Raw genomic sequence first — 14,935 nt, forward strand, 5'->3', positions numbered from 1 at the left:
TATGAGGGCATGAGAGAGGAACTGACAAAAATAGACTGGAAGCAGAGGCTTGCGGGGAAGACAGTAGAGCAAAAATAGCAGGAGTTTGTGGGTATAATGAAGGACACTGTACAGAGGTTCATCCCCAAGAAAAGAAAGATTATCCAGGGAGGGATTAGACAGCCATGGCTGACAAAGGAAGTCAGGAAATGTATTAAAGAAAAAGAGAGATCCTATAAAGTGGCCAAGAGCACTGGGAAATCAGAAGATTGGGAAGGCTACAAAAACAAACAGAGGATAACAAAGAGAGTAATAAGAAAGGAGAGGATAAAATATGAAGGTAGGCTAGCCAGTAATATTAGAAATGATAGTAAAAGTTTCTTTCAATACATAAGAAACAAACGACAGACAAAAGTAGACATTGGGCCACTTCAAACTGATGCTGGAAGCCTAGTGATGGGAGATAAGGAAATAGCAGGAGAACTTAACAAGTACTTTGCGTCAGTTTTCACAGTGGAAGACAGGAATAATATCCCAACAATCAAAGGGAGTCAGGAGGCTGAGTTGAGTATGGTTGTCATTACAAAAGAGAAAGTGCTAGAAAAGCTAAAAAGTCTTAAAATTGATAAATCTCCTGGCCCCGATGGGATACATCCTAGAGTGCTGAGAGAGGTGGCTGAGGAAATAGCGGAGGCATTGGTTGAGATCTTTCAAGAGTCACTGGAGTCACGGAACGTCCCGGATAATTGGAAGATCACGGCTGTAACCCCATTGTTCAAGAAAGGATCAAGACAAAAGATGAAAAATTATAGACCAATTAGCCTAACCTCGGTTGTTGGTAAAATTCTAGAATCCGTCATTAAGGATGAGGTTTCTAAATTCTTAGAAGAGCAGAGTCTGATTAGAACAAGTCAACATGGATTTACTAAGGGGAGGTCATGTCTGACAAACTGGTTGGTATTCTTTGAAGAGGTGACAAGTAGGTTAGACCAGGGAAACCCAGTAGATGTGGTCTATCTAGACATCCAAAAGGCCTTTGATAAGGTGCCACACGGGAGGCTGCTGAGCAAGGTGAGAGCCCATGGTGTTCGAGGTGAGCTACTGGGATGGATTGAGGATTGGCTGTCTGACAGAAGGCAGAGAGTTGGGATAAAAGGTTCTTTTTCAGAATGGCAGCCGGTGACGAGTGGTGTCCCGCAGGGTTCAGTGTTGGGGCCACAGCTGTTTGCATTATATATTAATGATCTGGATGACGGGACTGGGGGCATTCTAGTGAAGTTTGCAGATGATACGAAGTTAGGTGGACAGGCAAGTAGTACTGAGGAAGTGGGGAGGCTGCAGAAGGATCTAGACAGTTTGGGAGAGTGGTCCAGGAAATGGCTGATGGAATTCAACGTGAACAAATGCGAGGTCTTGCACTTTGGCAAAAAGAATAAAAGCACAGACTACTTTCTAAACGGTGAGAAAATTCATAAAGCCAAAGTACAAAGGGATCTGGGATTGCAAGTCGAGGATTCTCTAAAGGTCAACATGCAGGTTGAGTCTGTGATTAAGAAAGCGAATGCAATGTTGTCACTTATCTCAAGAGGGTTGGAATATAAAAGCACCATTGTGCTACTGAGACTTTATAAAGCTCTGGTTAGGCCCCATTTGGAGTACTGTGTCCAGTTTTGATCCCCACACCTCAGGAAGGACATACAGGCACTGGAACGTGTCCAGCGGAGATTCACAAGGATGATCCCTGGAATGGTAGGTCTAACATATGAGGAATGGCTGAGGAGCCTGGGATTGTATTCACTGGAGTTTAGAAGATTAAGGGGAGACTTAATAGAGACGTACAAGATAATACATGGCTTGGAAAGGGTGGATGCTAGGAAATAGTTTCCGTTAGGTGAGGAGACTAGGACCCGTGGACACAGCCTTAGAATTAGAGGGGGTAAATTCAGAACAGAAATGCGGAGACATTTCTTCAGCCAGAGAGTGGTGGGCCTGTGGAATTCATTGCCGCAGAGTGCAGTGGAGGCCGGGATGCTAAATGTCTTCAAGGCAGAGATTGAGAGATTCTTGTTGTCTTGGGGAATTAAGGGCTACGGGGAGTACGCGGGTAAGTGGAGTTGAAGTGCCCAGCAGCCATGATTGAATGGCGGAGTGGACTCGATGGGCCGAATGGCCTTACTTCCACTCCTATGTCTTATGGTCTTATGGCAGCCTTGGAAACGGTTTTGTAGCCAGGACATAGCTCCCTTCGTCACACAATGATCCCAAGAAAGATCTGGTGCTGACATGATGCCTCCCAGTACAGTTTTGGGTAGTGTTGACTCACAAATGACTCAACAGGGAGGAATGCCTAATAGTGTATGCTTCCCGAACTTTGATGCACAGCACTAGTACCATTGGATAAAGAAGGACGGTTCGGCAGTCATCTTTGATGTGAAAAAGTACTGCCGATACCTTTACAGATATAAATTTGTAACAAACCACAAACCCCTTCCAAGGCCGCTCAAAGAGGACAAGGCCATGCTGCCGTTGAACCCCCTTACTCCATAGCTTCAGGTTGAATTCAGCAGTAGCCTCTCATTCTAAACGTGTACAAGTTGCAACACTGTCCTGGAGGCCAAACAGCAACAGCGGTTGCCATGAGCCAACTCCCACTGGCAGATACAGCACTGGTGGTGCCTCCAGTGGAAGAGTCCATTCTGGTTTTAAACTTTCTGGACACCCTTCCGGTCACTACTGATACTATCAGACTGTAGACACAAAAAGATCCGGTCTGGTGAAATCTTAAATAGCTGGTAGCAATGGGGGAAATACAAGGGCCATCACAACCAGATTTTCTAGACCAGTGAGACCACACCACCATACAGAATAGCCTCTTATTATGGGGAGCAAGAGTGACTGTCCCAAACAAAGGTTAATACCCAATACTGGCTGAACTCCACCAGGGTGATCCAGGAGTATGCAAAATGAAAATGTTGGTGAGATGTCTATGCATCAAGGATCATCCCAGTGAACTTTCTCTGAACTGTCTTGAATGAAATAATCTTTCCTTGACTCAAGGTACCAAAACTGCTCTCAGTCCTCCAGGATATGGTCTCACCAGCACTTATTGCAATTGTACAAAATCTTCCCTACTCTTGTACTCCAGCCACTTTGAAATAAGGGCCATGAAATAATTTCACTGCGGTCATATCCCATCATCAAGTCACCCTTTGTTTACACTTGCATACTGTTGACACTGAGGAAACTGGAACAAGCCAGCTGTCAAGAGTGAGCAGAACCTCTGACGCTCTTATTTATATCTGTCAGCCTGTTTGGACCAGGTTAACAGCCTCAATCAGGGAACTCTCATTACATGAGGACCACCTGGCTGACCTTGTGTGAGGACTGCAGATGCTGGAGATCAGAATCAACAAGGTGGCCAGGGTTTGATGCCAACATAGCCAGATTAGGACCATAAGACACAGGAGCAGAAATTAGGCCATTCAGCACGAGTCTGCTCCGCCATTCAACTATGGCAGAAATTTTTAACTCCGCTTTCCCACTTTACCCCCATAAGTTCTTGATTGCCAAAGGCATCAAAGGTTATCTATCACCGTTTTAAATATACTCAATGACCTGGCCTCCACAGCCTTCTATTGCAACGATTTCCACAGATCCTTCACTCCCTGGCTAAAGATGTTTCTCCTCTCTGTTCTAAAGGGTCTTCCCTTTATTCTAAGGCTGTGCCTTCAGGTCCTCGTTTCTCCTGCCAACATCCACTCTGACCAGGCCATTCAGTATTCTGTAAGTTTCAGTCAGATCCCCCTCTGCAATCCTTCTACCCTACATAGGTGGGGGTAAAGCCCAAAGTGCCAACAAGGACAAAAATTACTGCTAGCCATTTGTGAGAACGGCTGGGTAAACCCCAGATTCGGTTTCACGTCAACTATGCCAGCCATTTCATGGGCTTAACATTCTTAATCATTGTGGACACCCACTCAAAATAATTGGACGTGCTTAGTGTTCATTCAGAAAACACAGAGACAATGACAGGCCATCATTTACCAGCAGTGAAGTCGAGCATTTCCTGAAGTTGAATAGCATTTGGTATATAAGGGCAGTTCCATACCAGCGATCATTCAGTAGTCTGGCAGAAAGAGCAGTCCAAACTTTGAAGGTAGGCTTAAAGAAACAACCTACGTGATATCAAACTACCTCTGGTCCAATTTGATTATCAGACCATCCCTCATGCAACTACATGGATTGCTCAAGCAGAGTTGCTAACGGTTAAATCTGATCTTCCCCGACCTGGGGGCATTGGGTGAAATGACATCAAGAACACCAATACCAGACACACGACTCCTCTAAAGGTGAACAAAGTTTGTTGCCAATAACAGGGAAATGGCCCTGTGTGGGGAGGAGGCATAGTTGACATGAGGTCAAGTCCTGTGATGTACAAAGTTCAGTAAGGTGAGGCGGTCTTGAACAAGCATTTGGATGACATGAAAGCTGCAAGTTCACAAATGGGTCAGGGGCAAAACATAACTGGTCCCTCAGTACAGCCAGAAAGGCTGTTGGAACTTGTGGGTTCTCCCCCTCTGTTTAGTGTTGAAGAAACCTCAGAGTCTGAGATAGACAAAGCTGATGTTGCAGCCTCAACTCTTTTACTGCCTGAAGAGGAGGATGAATGTCTTCCAAGACACTCTGGTTCTAAGAGGCAGGTTACAGTCTGCCCATATCCAAGATTGAGTCAGAGGAACCAGACCAGGGTATGTAAACACCCTAGGAGACGCTACAAGAAAGAGAACAGGCCTATGTCTCCGGATTTAGAGAAGGAAGGATGTACACTTGTTACAAGGTCAGCCAGGTGGTCCTCATGTAATGAGAGTTCCCTGATTGAGGCTGTTAACCTGGTCCAAACAGGCTGACAGATATAAATAAGAGCGTCAGAGGTTCTGCTCACTCTTGACAGCTGGCTTGTTCCAGTTTCCTCAGTGTCAACAGTATGCAAGTGTAAACAAAGGGTGACTTGATGATGGGATATGACCACAGTGAAATTATTTCATGGCCCTTATTTCAAAGTGGCTGGAGTACAAGAGTAGGGAAGATTTTGTACAATTGCAATAAGTGCTGGTGAGACCATATCCTGGAGGACTGAGAGCAGTTTTGGTACCTTGAGTCAAGGAAAGATTATTTCATTCAAGACAGTTCAGAGAAAGTTCACTGGGATGATCCTTGATGCATAGAAATTGTCATATGAGCAAAGGCTAAATACATTGCACCTCTACCAATTCGGAGCTTAGAAGGATGAGAGGCAATCTCATTGAAACAAAGTGGATTCTTAAAAGGGGCTTGATAGAGTAAATTCTGAGAGGATGTTTCCCCTCAAGGGAGAATCTAGGGCCAGGTGTTTCAGAATAAGACAACAATTCTTTGCTCAAAGGGTTGGGTCTTTGGAACTCCTTACCACAAAGAGCTGTAAGGACAGAATTCTTGTGTATAGTTAAGGCTGTAATAGATAGGTTCTTGAACAGTAGGAGAAGCATTGGTCAGGAAAGTGGATGGGAGAATGTCAGGCCAGCTATGTGTGGCTGTACTGTGCCTTTAAAATAAATTTGTTGAGTACTGTTTCTCTTGCAGAGAGATGGTGCCATGGTGGTGCCTCAATGTTTGCTTCAGAAGCAGCAGGTAAACAGTTTTGAGCTCAGAATTTTTTTTAAAAAATTAGACAAAAGAACCCAATGTGGGTCAAGTCAGGCTCACACAAACCCAGTTTATTTTCATTTAGGGTTTGGAGTTTGCTGTTGAAGCTGATAGATACAACTCGCTCTCTCTGCTGCAGCAAAGAGCTTGAGTTCGCTCTTTGACGCTAGATTATTTCTTTCAGTGTTCCTTTCTCCATAGCACATGAGGAAAATCTGTTTTGCTGAATATGCTTTTGCCAAGGGTGTGTTATGGGATGATGCTATATTGGAACAGTCAGTGATTAGTAGGAGAAAGTGAGGACTGCAGATGCTGGAGATCAGAATCAAAACGTGTGGTGCTGGAGAAGCACAGCCAGTCAGGCAGCATCCGAGGAGCAGCAGAGTCGATGTTTCAAGCATAAGCTCTTCATCAGGAATAGTTAGTGATGAGTAGTTAAATAATATATTATTTATTACTTATTTCAATAGTTAAAGTTATGCCAATTCTTCTTTTTTGTTTGAATTTTAACTGTACTGTAAGAATAAAGTCTTTTGCTCAATGTATTGTGGTAGACCAATTGAATCACATCTGGAACACATCATCTTACACTTGTCTTTACATAAAAAGTTAGGGTATAGGTGACCTTTCTGATATAATTTTGATTTGGTCTGGTCCATAACATATGATCCGATTGAATGGTAGAGTAGGTAGAGGGGCCAAACAGCCTGCCCCGGTCCTATTTCTTATGGTCTTATAACTGAAACAAGGAAAGGCAAATAATCATGTATGGGAAGGTAAGACAACTGAGGAGAAACAAAATTTATGTTTACGGAATTTGTGCCTGCAAACAAAATACTCAAATTGGTATTTCTATGCAAAATTTTGATTCAATTATACCAACTTATGCCAACAGTATAATTCAGAATACAACATCATTGGGGTGTAGAGTCAGAGTTATACAGCATAGAAACAGACCCTTCAGTCCAATTCATCCAAGCTAATCAGTTATCCTAAACTGATCTAGTCCCATTTACCAGCATTTGGTCTATATCCCTCTAAACCCTTCCTATTCATGTACCCATCCAGATACCTTTTAAATGTTATAATTGTACTCACCTCTACCACATCCTCTGGCAGCTCATTTCATATACGCACCACTGTCTGCATGAAAACACTGCCCCTCAGGTCCCTTTTAAATCTGTTCCCTTTCACCTTAAAACTACGCTCTCTAGTTTTGAACTCCCCTACCCTGAGAAAAAGACCTTGGCTATTCGTCTGATCCATTCCCCTCAAAATATACATTTGCGCCAAAATAAAATTCACAATGATTCCATAAATGAAGAACTAAGGAACAGTATACAATAGGATGCTTCCTATATTCTATAATAAACCAAAAATACTTGGCACAAAATTTTTAAATCACAATCATTTGATGTTGATTTCAGGGTACTTTCTTTGTTGTGCTTAACTGAAATGGTTATCTTTGGCTACTTACCGCAACAATACAGGTTGTTCTTCTATGACATGATGGCTGCGTTCTTGTGCAACCCCACATTATAGAAAAATAATGCTTTAGAAACAGCGCTTAAAATGTTGGTGATGTAACTGTGTTACAGCCAACACACATTTTAAAAGTTTGTACTTTAGAAACATTGTCTCCAATTTGTCAATCATGTTACAGCGCATTCATGTTCCTAGAACGTGCATTATAACAGAACAACCTGTAGCTTATTGGCATTTTCTCTGGTTAAAGAGTTATTAGTTGTTCCAAGACCAGCCACTGCAGAAATACTGTAACTGGTTCAAGGGAGAATTAATGGTTTGTTGAACAAAGGTGCTTGAAGGATATAGCAAGAAGATGGATCATTTGATCTAAGGAACAAGGTTACTTGAGACTAACAACCTTTCCTTGTATTTAAATTTTTTTTTCCAAATCTCACAATTCAAATATGTGATCCCACAATAATGTAACAACATAAATAATCAAATACTTCATAATAATTTTGCTTGGATGCACTAAGTGAAGAGAGTACAACGGAATTTAATGGATGTCCAGAACTATTCCACATTATGTTATAGCCATATATGAATTAGGAAGGGTGTATTGACATGGATGTTGAATCAGTATGCAATGAAGTATCACTCAAGCATTCCACTGAATTGTGTGAAACAAGAAAATATTTAAAAGCACAATTAAATGGATTTCCGTGACACTTTAATACCTTCACACTAAAATTCCACATAACAGAAGAAAAGATCTGGCAAGATGCAACTCTAATACTGCATCAATTCTTTTAAAATAACAAAACAAAGATGCCATTGTACTCAACGTTTTAAGAGATTCCACCCCCCGCCCAAAATATTTTTATTCATAAAATTTGTAAAATTACATTCTAAAACATTTTGACTTGAATATCAACAAAATTCAACTGAACTCCATGCAGCAAGTCCACTCTACTCTACCCAATACAGTTGTAATAGTCTTAATATTTGTTATTACCTTTTATCCCACAGAGTAATGTAGACTAATTTTACAATACTCTTAAGGGTTAACATCATCTCCAGTGGAAAGTGTTATTTAAAAAAGCCCAGGGGCTCATTTTTAATGAGCTGTAACTATTAAGTAATGCATAAAGGATACTAAAATTTATGGTGCATATAGCTATTATATAATGGTAAAAATCATTAAAAACTATTTTTCTTAATGTTCATGATGATCTGATCAGTAACTATGGAATTACTTTTAGAAACGTCAAAAACAAATCAAGTTAATTTAGACCTTTTAACTTGTGAACGTTTGGTCTTTTCAAAAGGTCACTCAAATACACACACACTGCCTCAACAATTTGCAATCCCAGTGGTCAGTACAATTTCATCAACCCAGTGTTATTGCAACCAACTGTTGTCACACTTCTGTTCGGTGTGACAACCCTCCTAGGAATACGAATGGGCTCAATATTTGTATTCAAATAGCCAAACTTGCCAGCAATACCTAGCAGAATTTTTTCAAAGTTGTGGGAACATTTCCCAACCTTGCTGAACTGTGAGCTATTTACATTAGAATGGGAAAACTTTGGTCCATAGAAATCTTCGATTTGGCCAGCAGTCACAATGGATATTCCAATAGAATTAGATCAATGTAAATTGTCCCATAATCTGTGGCTGCAGGAGAAAGTTTCTCTACGAGTGCAGCTGCCACACAAGGGAGACCTAAGAACAGCACAAGGCAAGTGGGAATTCAAAATTACTTACAATACTAGATTAATAGCAATTTTGATTTGCACATTGATTTCCCAAGTATCTACATGGAAATTAGAAAACTTCAATGTATTTTTCATTTAGGTTTTAGAACCTTTTCAAAAAATCAAGTTAATACACAAATAGTTCTGCTCCTCTATTTTTCATATTTCCTCATCTGCAAATGCCAGTTCTTGCTGGTGTCTTGGGTGCTGGTGCCTTGCCCAAGCAGCCTTTCTTAATATATAGTACTGCACACTGTGAATTTTAGCAGATTGTTTGGTACTGTGGCCAGCCCCTCTCCTATCCAGAACCAATATGCTTTCATATAACATAATTCCTTTCTTCCCTGTTCTGCTAATGATATAGTAGTGCAGCACCAGCTGCTGTCTTGGTTTAGAGCAAATAATAGCCCAGACCAGAATTTTAAGCTGGGACCTCCAAGTCCACATTGGCACAGAAATAGACTGAAGAGTACCTTGAACAATTATAGTGATTATACATCTCTATTCTACAATAAAATTTAGCATTTGTGTCTCAGTCTTACAAGCTTTCTACATTAAGTGCCTAAAAGCCATATTTATAATATTACCAGAGAGGAGAAACTTCAGTTAAGTGGGAAAATAAGAGTACCTCAGGTGGTTATCCTTTGGGCAGAGAAGGTTAAGCATAAATTTAATAAAGGTGTTCAAAATCAAGTAGAATACTGATTGGTAGGTAACAATTTCTTGAGGCAGATGGGTCAATAGCCAGTCAATGGCACAGATTTCAGGTAAATAACAAAAAAAGTGTCAGCAAATAACAGATTTGTACAGCAAGTAAAAAACTTTTCTTTCCTTTCTTCTTTCACAGGATGTGGGTATAACTGACAAGACCAGCATTTACTGTCCATGTCAAATGCACTTGAACTCAGTAGCTCACTCGGCCATTTTGAAGGGTAGTTAAGAATCAACCATGTTGTGGATCTTGAGTCACATGTAGGCCAGATTAGGTAAGGATGGTAAGTTGCCCTTGCTTAATAAAATTCAAGAACCAGATGAGTTTTTACTCAGCGTAGGTTCACGAGGTCAATTCCCGGAATGGCAGGACTATCTTACGCTGAAAGATTGGAGTGACTGGGCTTGTATATGCTTAGAAGGCTGAGAGGGGATCTGATTGAGACATAAGATTATTAAAGGATCGGACACTCTGGAGGCAGGAAGCCGGTTTCTGCTGAACCAGAGGACACAGTTTAAAAATAAGGGGTGGGCCACTTAGAACAGAGTTGAGGAGAAACATCTTCACCCAGAGAGAGTGGTGGGTGTATGGAATGCTCTGCCCCAGAAGGCTGTGGAGGCCAAGTCTCTGGATACTTTCAAGAAAGAGATGGATAGAGCTCTTAAGGATAGTGGAATCAAGGGTTATGGGGATAAGGCAGGAACTGGATATAGATTGAGGATGATCAGCCATGATCATAATGAATGGTGGTGCGGGCTCAAAGGGCAGAATGGCCTACTCCTGCACCTACTGTCTATTTACAGGATAGTCTGCAATGGTGATGATGAAACAAACTTTCAATTTCACACCATTGAATTTAAAATGCCACCAGCTTCTGTGGAGGGATATGAAACCATGCCTACAGAACATTTGAAGGATTACCAGAAATTGTTGGAGAAACGTAGTAGGTCTGGCAGCATCTATGGAGTAAAAGCAGAATTAACATTGTGTCTGGTGACCTTCTACAGATCTGGAAGGGCTACCAGTTTTGATATTCCCACTACACCACTATCTCCTCTCAATTGATGTATAATTCAGTGATTGATGAGGGAAATATAGAAAATCCATAATACCTACAGCATTTTCTATCCTAGATATGACTGAAAGTCTCAACAAGCAAACTTGGAGAGTCTTTCCCTCAAATGGATGGATATTGGCAAATCATGCATTTTGAACAGTGATGTAAATTCAAGAGCGAATGGAAAAACAGAAATCCCATGGTAGTTGTGACTCAATGATGGCACTCTTGCCTTTGAGTAAGATAGTTGTACATACAGATTCAACATCAAATGCTGTTTTGGATCTAATAAAGAGACTGACTGCACCTTTCTAAATCAATTTTCTGGGTTTGTTCTTTGCTTCAGATAATTTTCCTCTGCCTGAAATAAATTATTCCCTCAGTACTCTGATCACGAAAAACAAAAAGAGGCAAATTTTTCCATCAATCACTGATCAGCATAGTGCTGCAAACATGTTGGAGAGAGAGAGAGAGAGAGAGAGAGAATGCAAGAAAATAACAAAAATTTCCAAGATGAAGGTCCACTTCCAAAGAAAAGTACATCCAGAAATATTGAATGGGATATAAAGCTTTCTTGAGTGAATCTAAGTTCTCATTACGATCCAGAAGGACAAGGACATCAGGTAAATGGAAACACCACAACTTCCAAGTTTCCCTCCAAGCTAATCACCATCCTGGCTTGGAAATATATCACCACTCCTTCGATGTCACTAGGTCATGGAACTCCCTCCCTAATGCCATTATGGGTCTACCTACACCCAAAGGCGACATCTCAGCACTACCTTCAAGGACAACTAGAGATGGATAATAAATGCTCACATGAATGACTGTTTTCAGCAAAATGTCAAATCCTAATTTTATATGGCTCCAATCTCTAAACAAACATTTTTAGTGCCAACATGCAATAAGTCTCACAACAGATCACAACTGCTCAGAGTTCAGTTCCTTCTTGAAGATTTCTATAAAAAGAACAACACTGACTTTAATACATTATAAACAGGAGTGACCAACTACATGGCTCATCCTAAGCTAAGAGGGCATGAAAAAAAAAAGAATGGTTAGTTCTGTTCATGTGGTGCATCATTATGATGATTTTAATGTTTATTTGTACCAAAATATATTATTTCTTGAACATTTAAAAATGGCCCAGTACAATTTTCATACCCAAATGTGGTCCACCATCATAAATGTCCGACCACTCCAACTTACACGCTAATAAATTCAACACTTGCAGGGTTACTGGGATCACTTCAAACATGGCTACCTTTTTCTAGATACGTGGAAAGTTTTTAAAATTATCTTTTTTTTAAGCCTAATTGCGACATGCATGTGTTGAAATTTATTTGCCAGTTATAATACTGAATGTATAACCATGTGAAAACCAATATACTATGTTTAAATAAGCTTTCCAAAATTTATAATTGAATTTTCTTTTCATGTTTATTTGTTTAAAGGAGATTTTCTGTTTAAAAATCTCAATAGAAAGTTGTTAAAGACATGGATTCACCTGTTATGGAAAGGGCACCTCACTAAAAAAAATTAAATTACTCATGAGAAGCAATTCTAAAAAGAGGAAAATTTCTGCCATTGGCTTTTTAAAAGGAATAAACAAAAGACATGTTGCACAAATAGGTTTATTTTGCCTTCTACACGGTGTAATACCAAAGGTGGAAAAAAAATCTAATATGCTTGACATCAATTTCCTGGAGAAGACCTCAAAGCTAATCTTTTGATCTAGAAGCACCAGAATCCAACAAATACAATTTCAAAAGGCAAGTTACAATGTTGTTGCTGCCAAGCCCAACTGTGAGATCACAGCTTATTGTAAATCAAGCCGTTAGTAATGGTGGTTCAATTAAACTCTGAATTATCTGCTCCATTCTGACATCTTCAAGATTATTTGAGCATTGCTTCGACTAAACCAAACTGAAAGAAAAAATTATTTCCAAATTTTAGTAAATCATTATGCATACAACCCTGATGCAAGAGAATCCCCAGCAATCTCCAATTCTGATTTGTAATCCAATATTAAATTTGTATACACTCAGTGCTATCACAGTTGCACAAGAAATGTAGAAACTGGAAGCAAAAAGTGACTTCATTAAGAATACTTTTTGACTGACGTTTAATATTCTCATGCAAAGTTAACAGCATAACTTAAAAATTATGCTTGGAAGGCAAATTTCAATATGACGATTTCTGAATGGGTTGGGTTTAATAGTATTTCTATTCCTAAACGTTGTTTCAAATGTTAACTATAAGATTATGTACTCAAATGTATTCTAAGCCAGTAACAAATCTGAAACAAAAGGACATTAAATCTTGCAAGATTAATGCTTGGTTGGTTTGTTAGCAACATTTTAACCACAAATCTATCAATACTTACTGTGTAAAGATCTTACAAAGTGTTAATACTGAATAAAGCTCTCTACTATTATTATGTCACATGGTTAGTCTAGCAATGGGTTGCTAAATAAAATGCAGATTTTAATGGTTTCTAAGATCTTTCCAAGTGCATAAAAAAAACTGAACTGTAGCTAAAATTACGCCAGCAATAGAAAACGTTCGGAGGAGACTGGAGATACTGGGATAGCCTTTTCTGCTCCAGTAAGTAAAGGGAAGATTTAATTTTTTTTAAACACTATGAAAAGGTTTTATAAAGGTAAATAAAGTAAGATCATTCATTTTGGTTTGGGATCCGTTTTAAAGGAGTCACCAAGTTAAAATCATTCCTAAAAAGGGAAAAAAAGAGGCATTTCTGATCATAGCAAATTAGTCTTTCACAGTTCAAACACAGGCCAAAGCATCATAAAGAAAGGATAAATATTTGAAGTACAGGAAGACAGTGCTTGAGGAATTTAGATTAGATTAGATTCCCTACAGTGTGGAAACAGGTCCTTCTGCCCAATAAGTCCACACCGACCCTCCGAAGAGTAACCCACCCAGTCCCATTTCCCTCTGACTAATGCACCTAACACTATGGGCAATTTAGCATGGCCAATTCACCTAACCTGCACATCTTTGGACTGTGGGAGGAAACCCATGCAGACACAGGGAGAACGTGCAAACTCCACACAGTCAGTTGCTCAAGGCTGGAATCGAACGCGGGTCCCTGGTGTTGTGAGGCTGCAGTGCTAACCACTGAGCCACCATGCCGCCCAATTTCAGTTGCCGGTTCTACTGAAGTGATTACAGATGGAATGTACCTAAAGATCATTTCCTTGTTGTACAAACAAATGTAATAATATTTAAAACTGACATTTTTTTTTATTTCAAACAAATTTAAAGCTTTCAAACTATAATTATCTAGTGATGGATACAGCTCACTGTAGTATTACATCCTATAAAGCAAAGTATTTTAGGTTTCATGCCTCTGCCAAATTTATTGGTCTCAACTTCTTGACATGTCTCAGTGGTTTTAGAGTTCAGAATTATTAAAAAAAAAATCAAATGAGCATCCTGCTTAGATAGTTAATCTATATTTCTACTGGAAAGTGCAACATTTCAAAGGAAACAGGGTGGGCTCACGCTTTGAAAACATGAAAGAAGGACAGTAACTGTTTTATGTATTGCTGTTCTCATCTTAGTAAACCTTACAATTCAAATTGCATTTTTTCCCCTTCCTATCTTGTGTTCACTAGATGTTTTTTAAATTGAAAACTCCTCTATAAAATAGCAATTCTTTTGCTTCTGGATTTCACTTTCAAAAATCATTTCTTAGCAAATATGCACATGCAACTTCTGGTTGCAGATCTGACTTAATAAAGAAAAACTAGAGAATTATTGATCCCACTTGGCAGAATAGCAACAGTTATTACAAATAAGATTAAAGAAAATGATCACTTTTATCCAAATACAAAACATGGGAACCGAATAACTACCTATTCCATAAAACATCATGATATTTAATAACATACATAAAATTCACACAGGAAAAAGCAAAGACTCACTTTCTCCTAGTTTATTTTAACCTTACTGCGAAGCCTCTTCCAAGGATGCCTACCTTGAAGAAGTTCTCTTCCTCTTTCCACAAGGATCTTAGTAAGTCCCTCTCTCACTGCACCCCCCAGGTCATCTCCTCTGCCCTGAAGCTTTTCAGCCATGTCCTGAAGCAGACTTGCTACCATAGCCATATCTCCTTCCTCAGTACCTGCCTATGGAACTGACTGGTTCCACATGGACTCCGGACTACATTCAAACCAACATAATTTGGACTTGAACAGGCTCATTTCTGATGAAGGGCTTCTGCCCGAAATGCCAATTCTCCTGCTCTTCGGATGC

General features: G+C 39.7%; 1 protein-coding gene across 3 annotated transcripts in view; it reads right to left on the reverse strand.

Moving 5' to 3' along the window:
- map2k5 (mitogen-activated protein kinase kinase 5) overlaps positions 1-14,935 on the reverse strand; it is a 385,015-nt gene that overhangs the window by 349,582 nt on the left and 20,498 nt on the right. The window lies entirely within an intron of this gene.

Source organism: Chiloscyllium punctatum, chromosome 48 (genome assembly GCF_047496795.1).
Source record: "Chiloscyllium punctatum isolate Juve2018m chromosome 48, sChiPun1.3, whole genome shotgun sequence".
Lineage (NCBI taxonomy): Eukaryota > Metazoa > Chordata > Chondrichthyes > Orectolobiformes > Hemiscylliidae > Chiloscyllium > Chiloscyllium punctatum.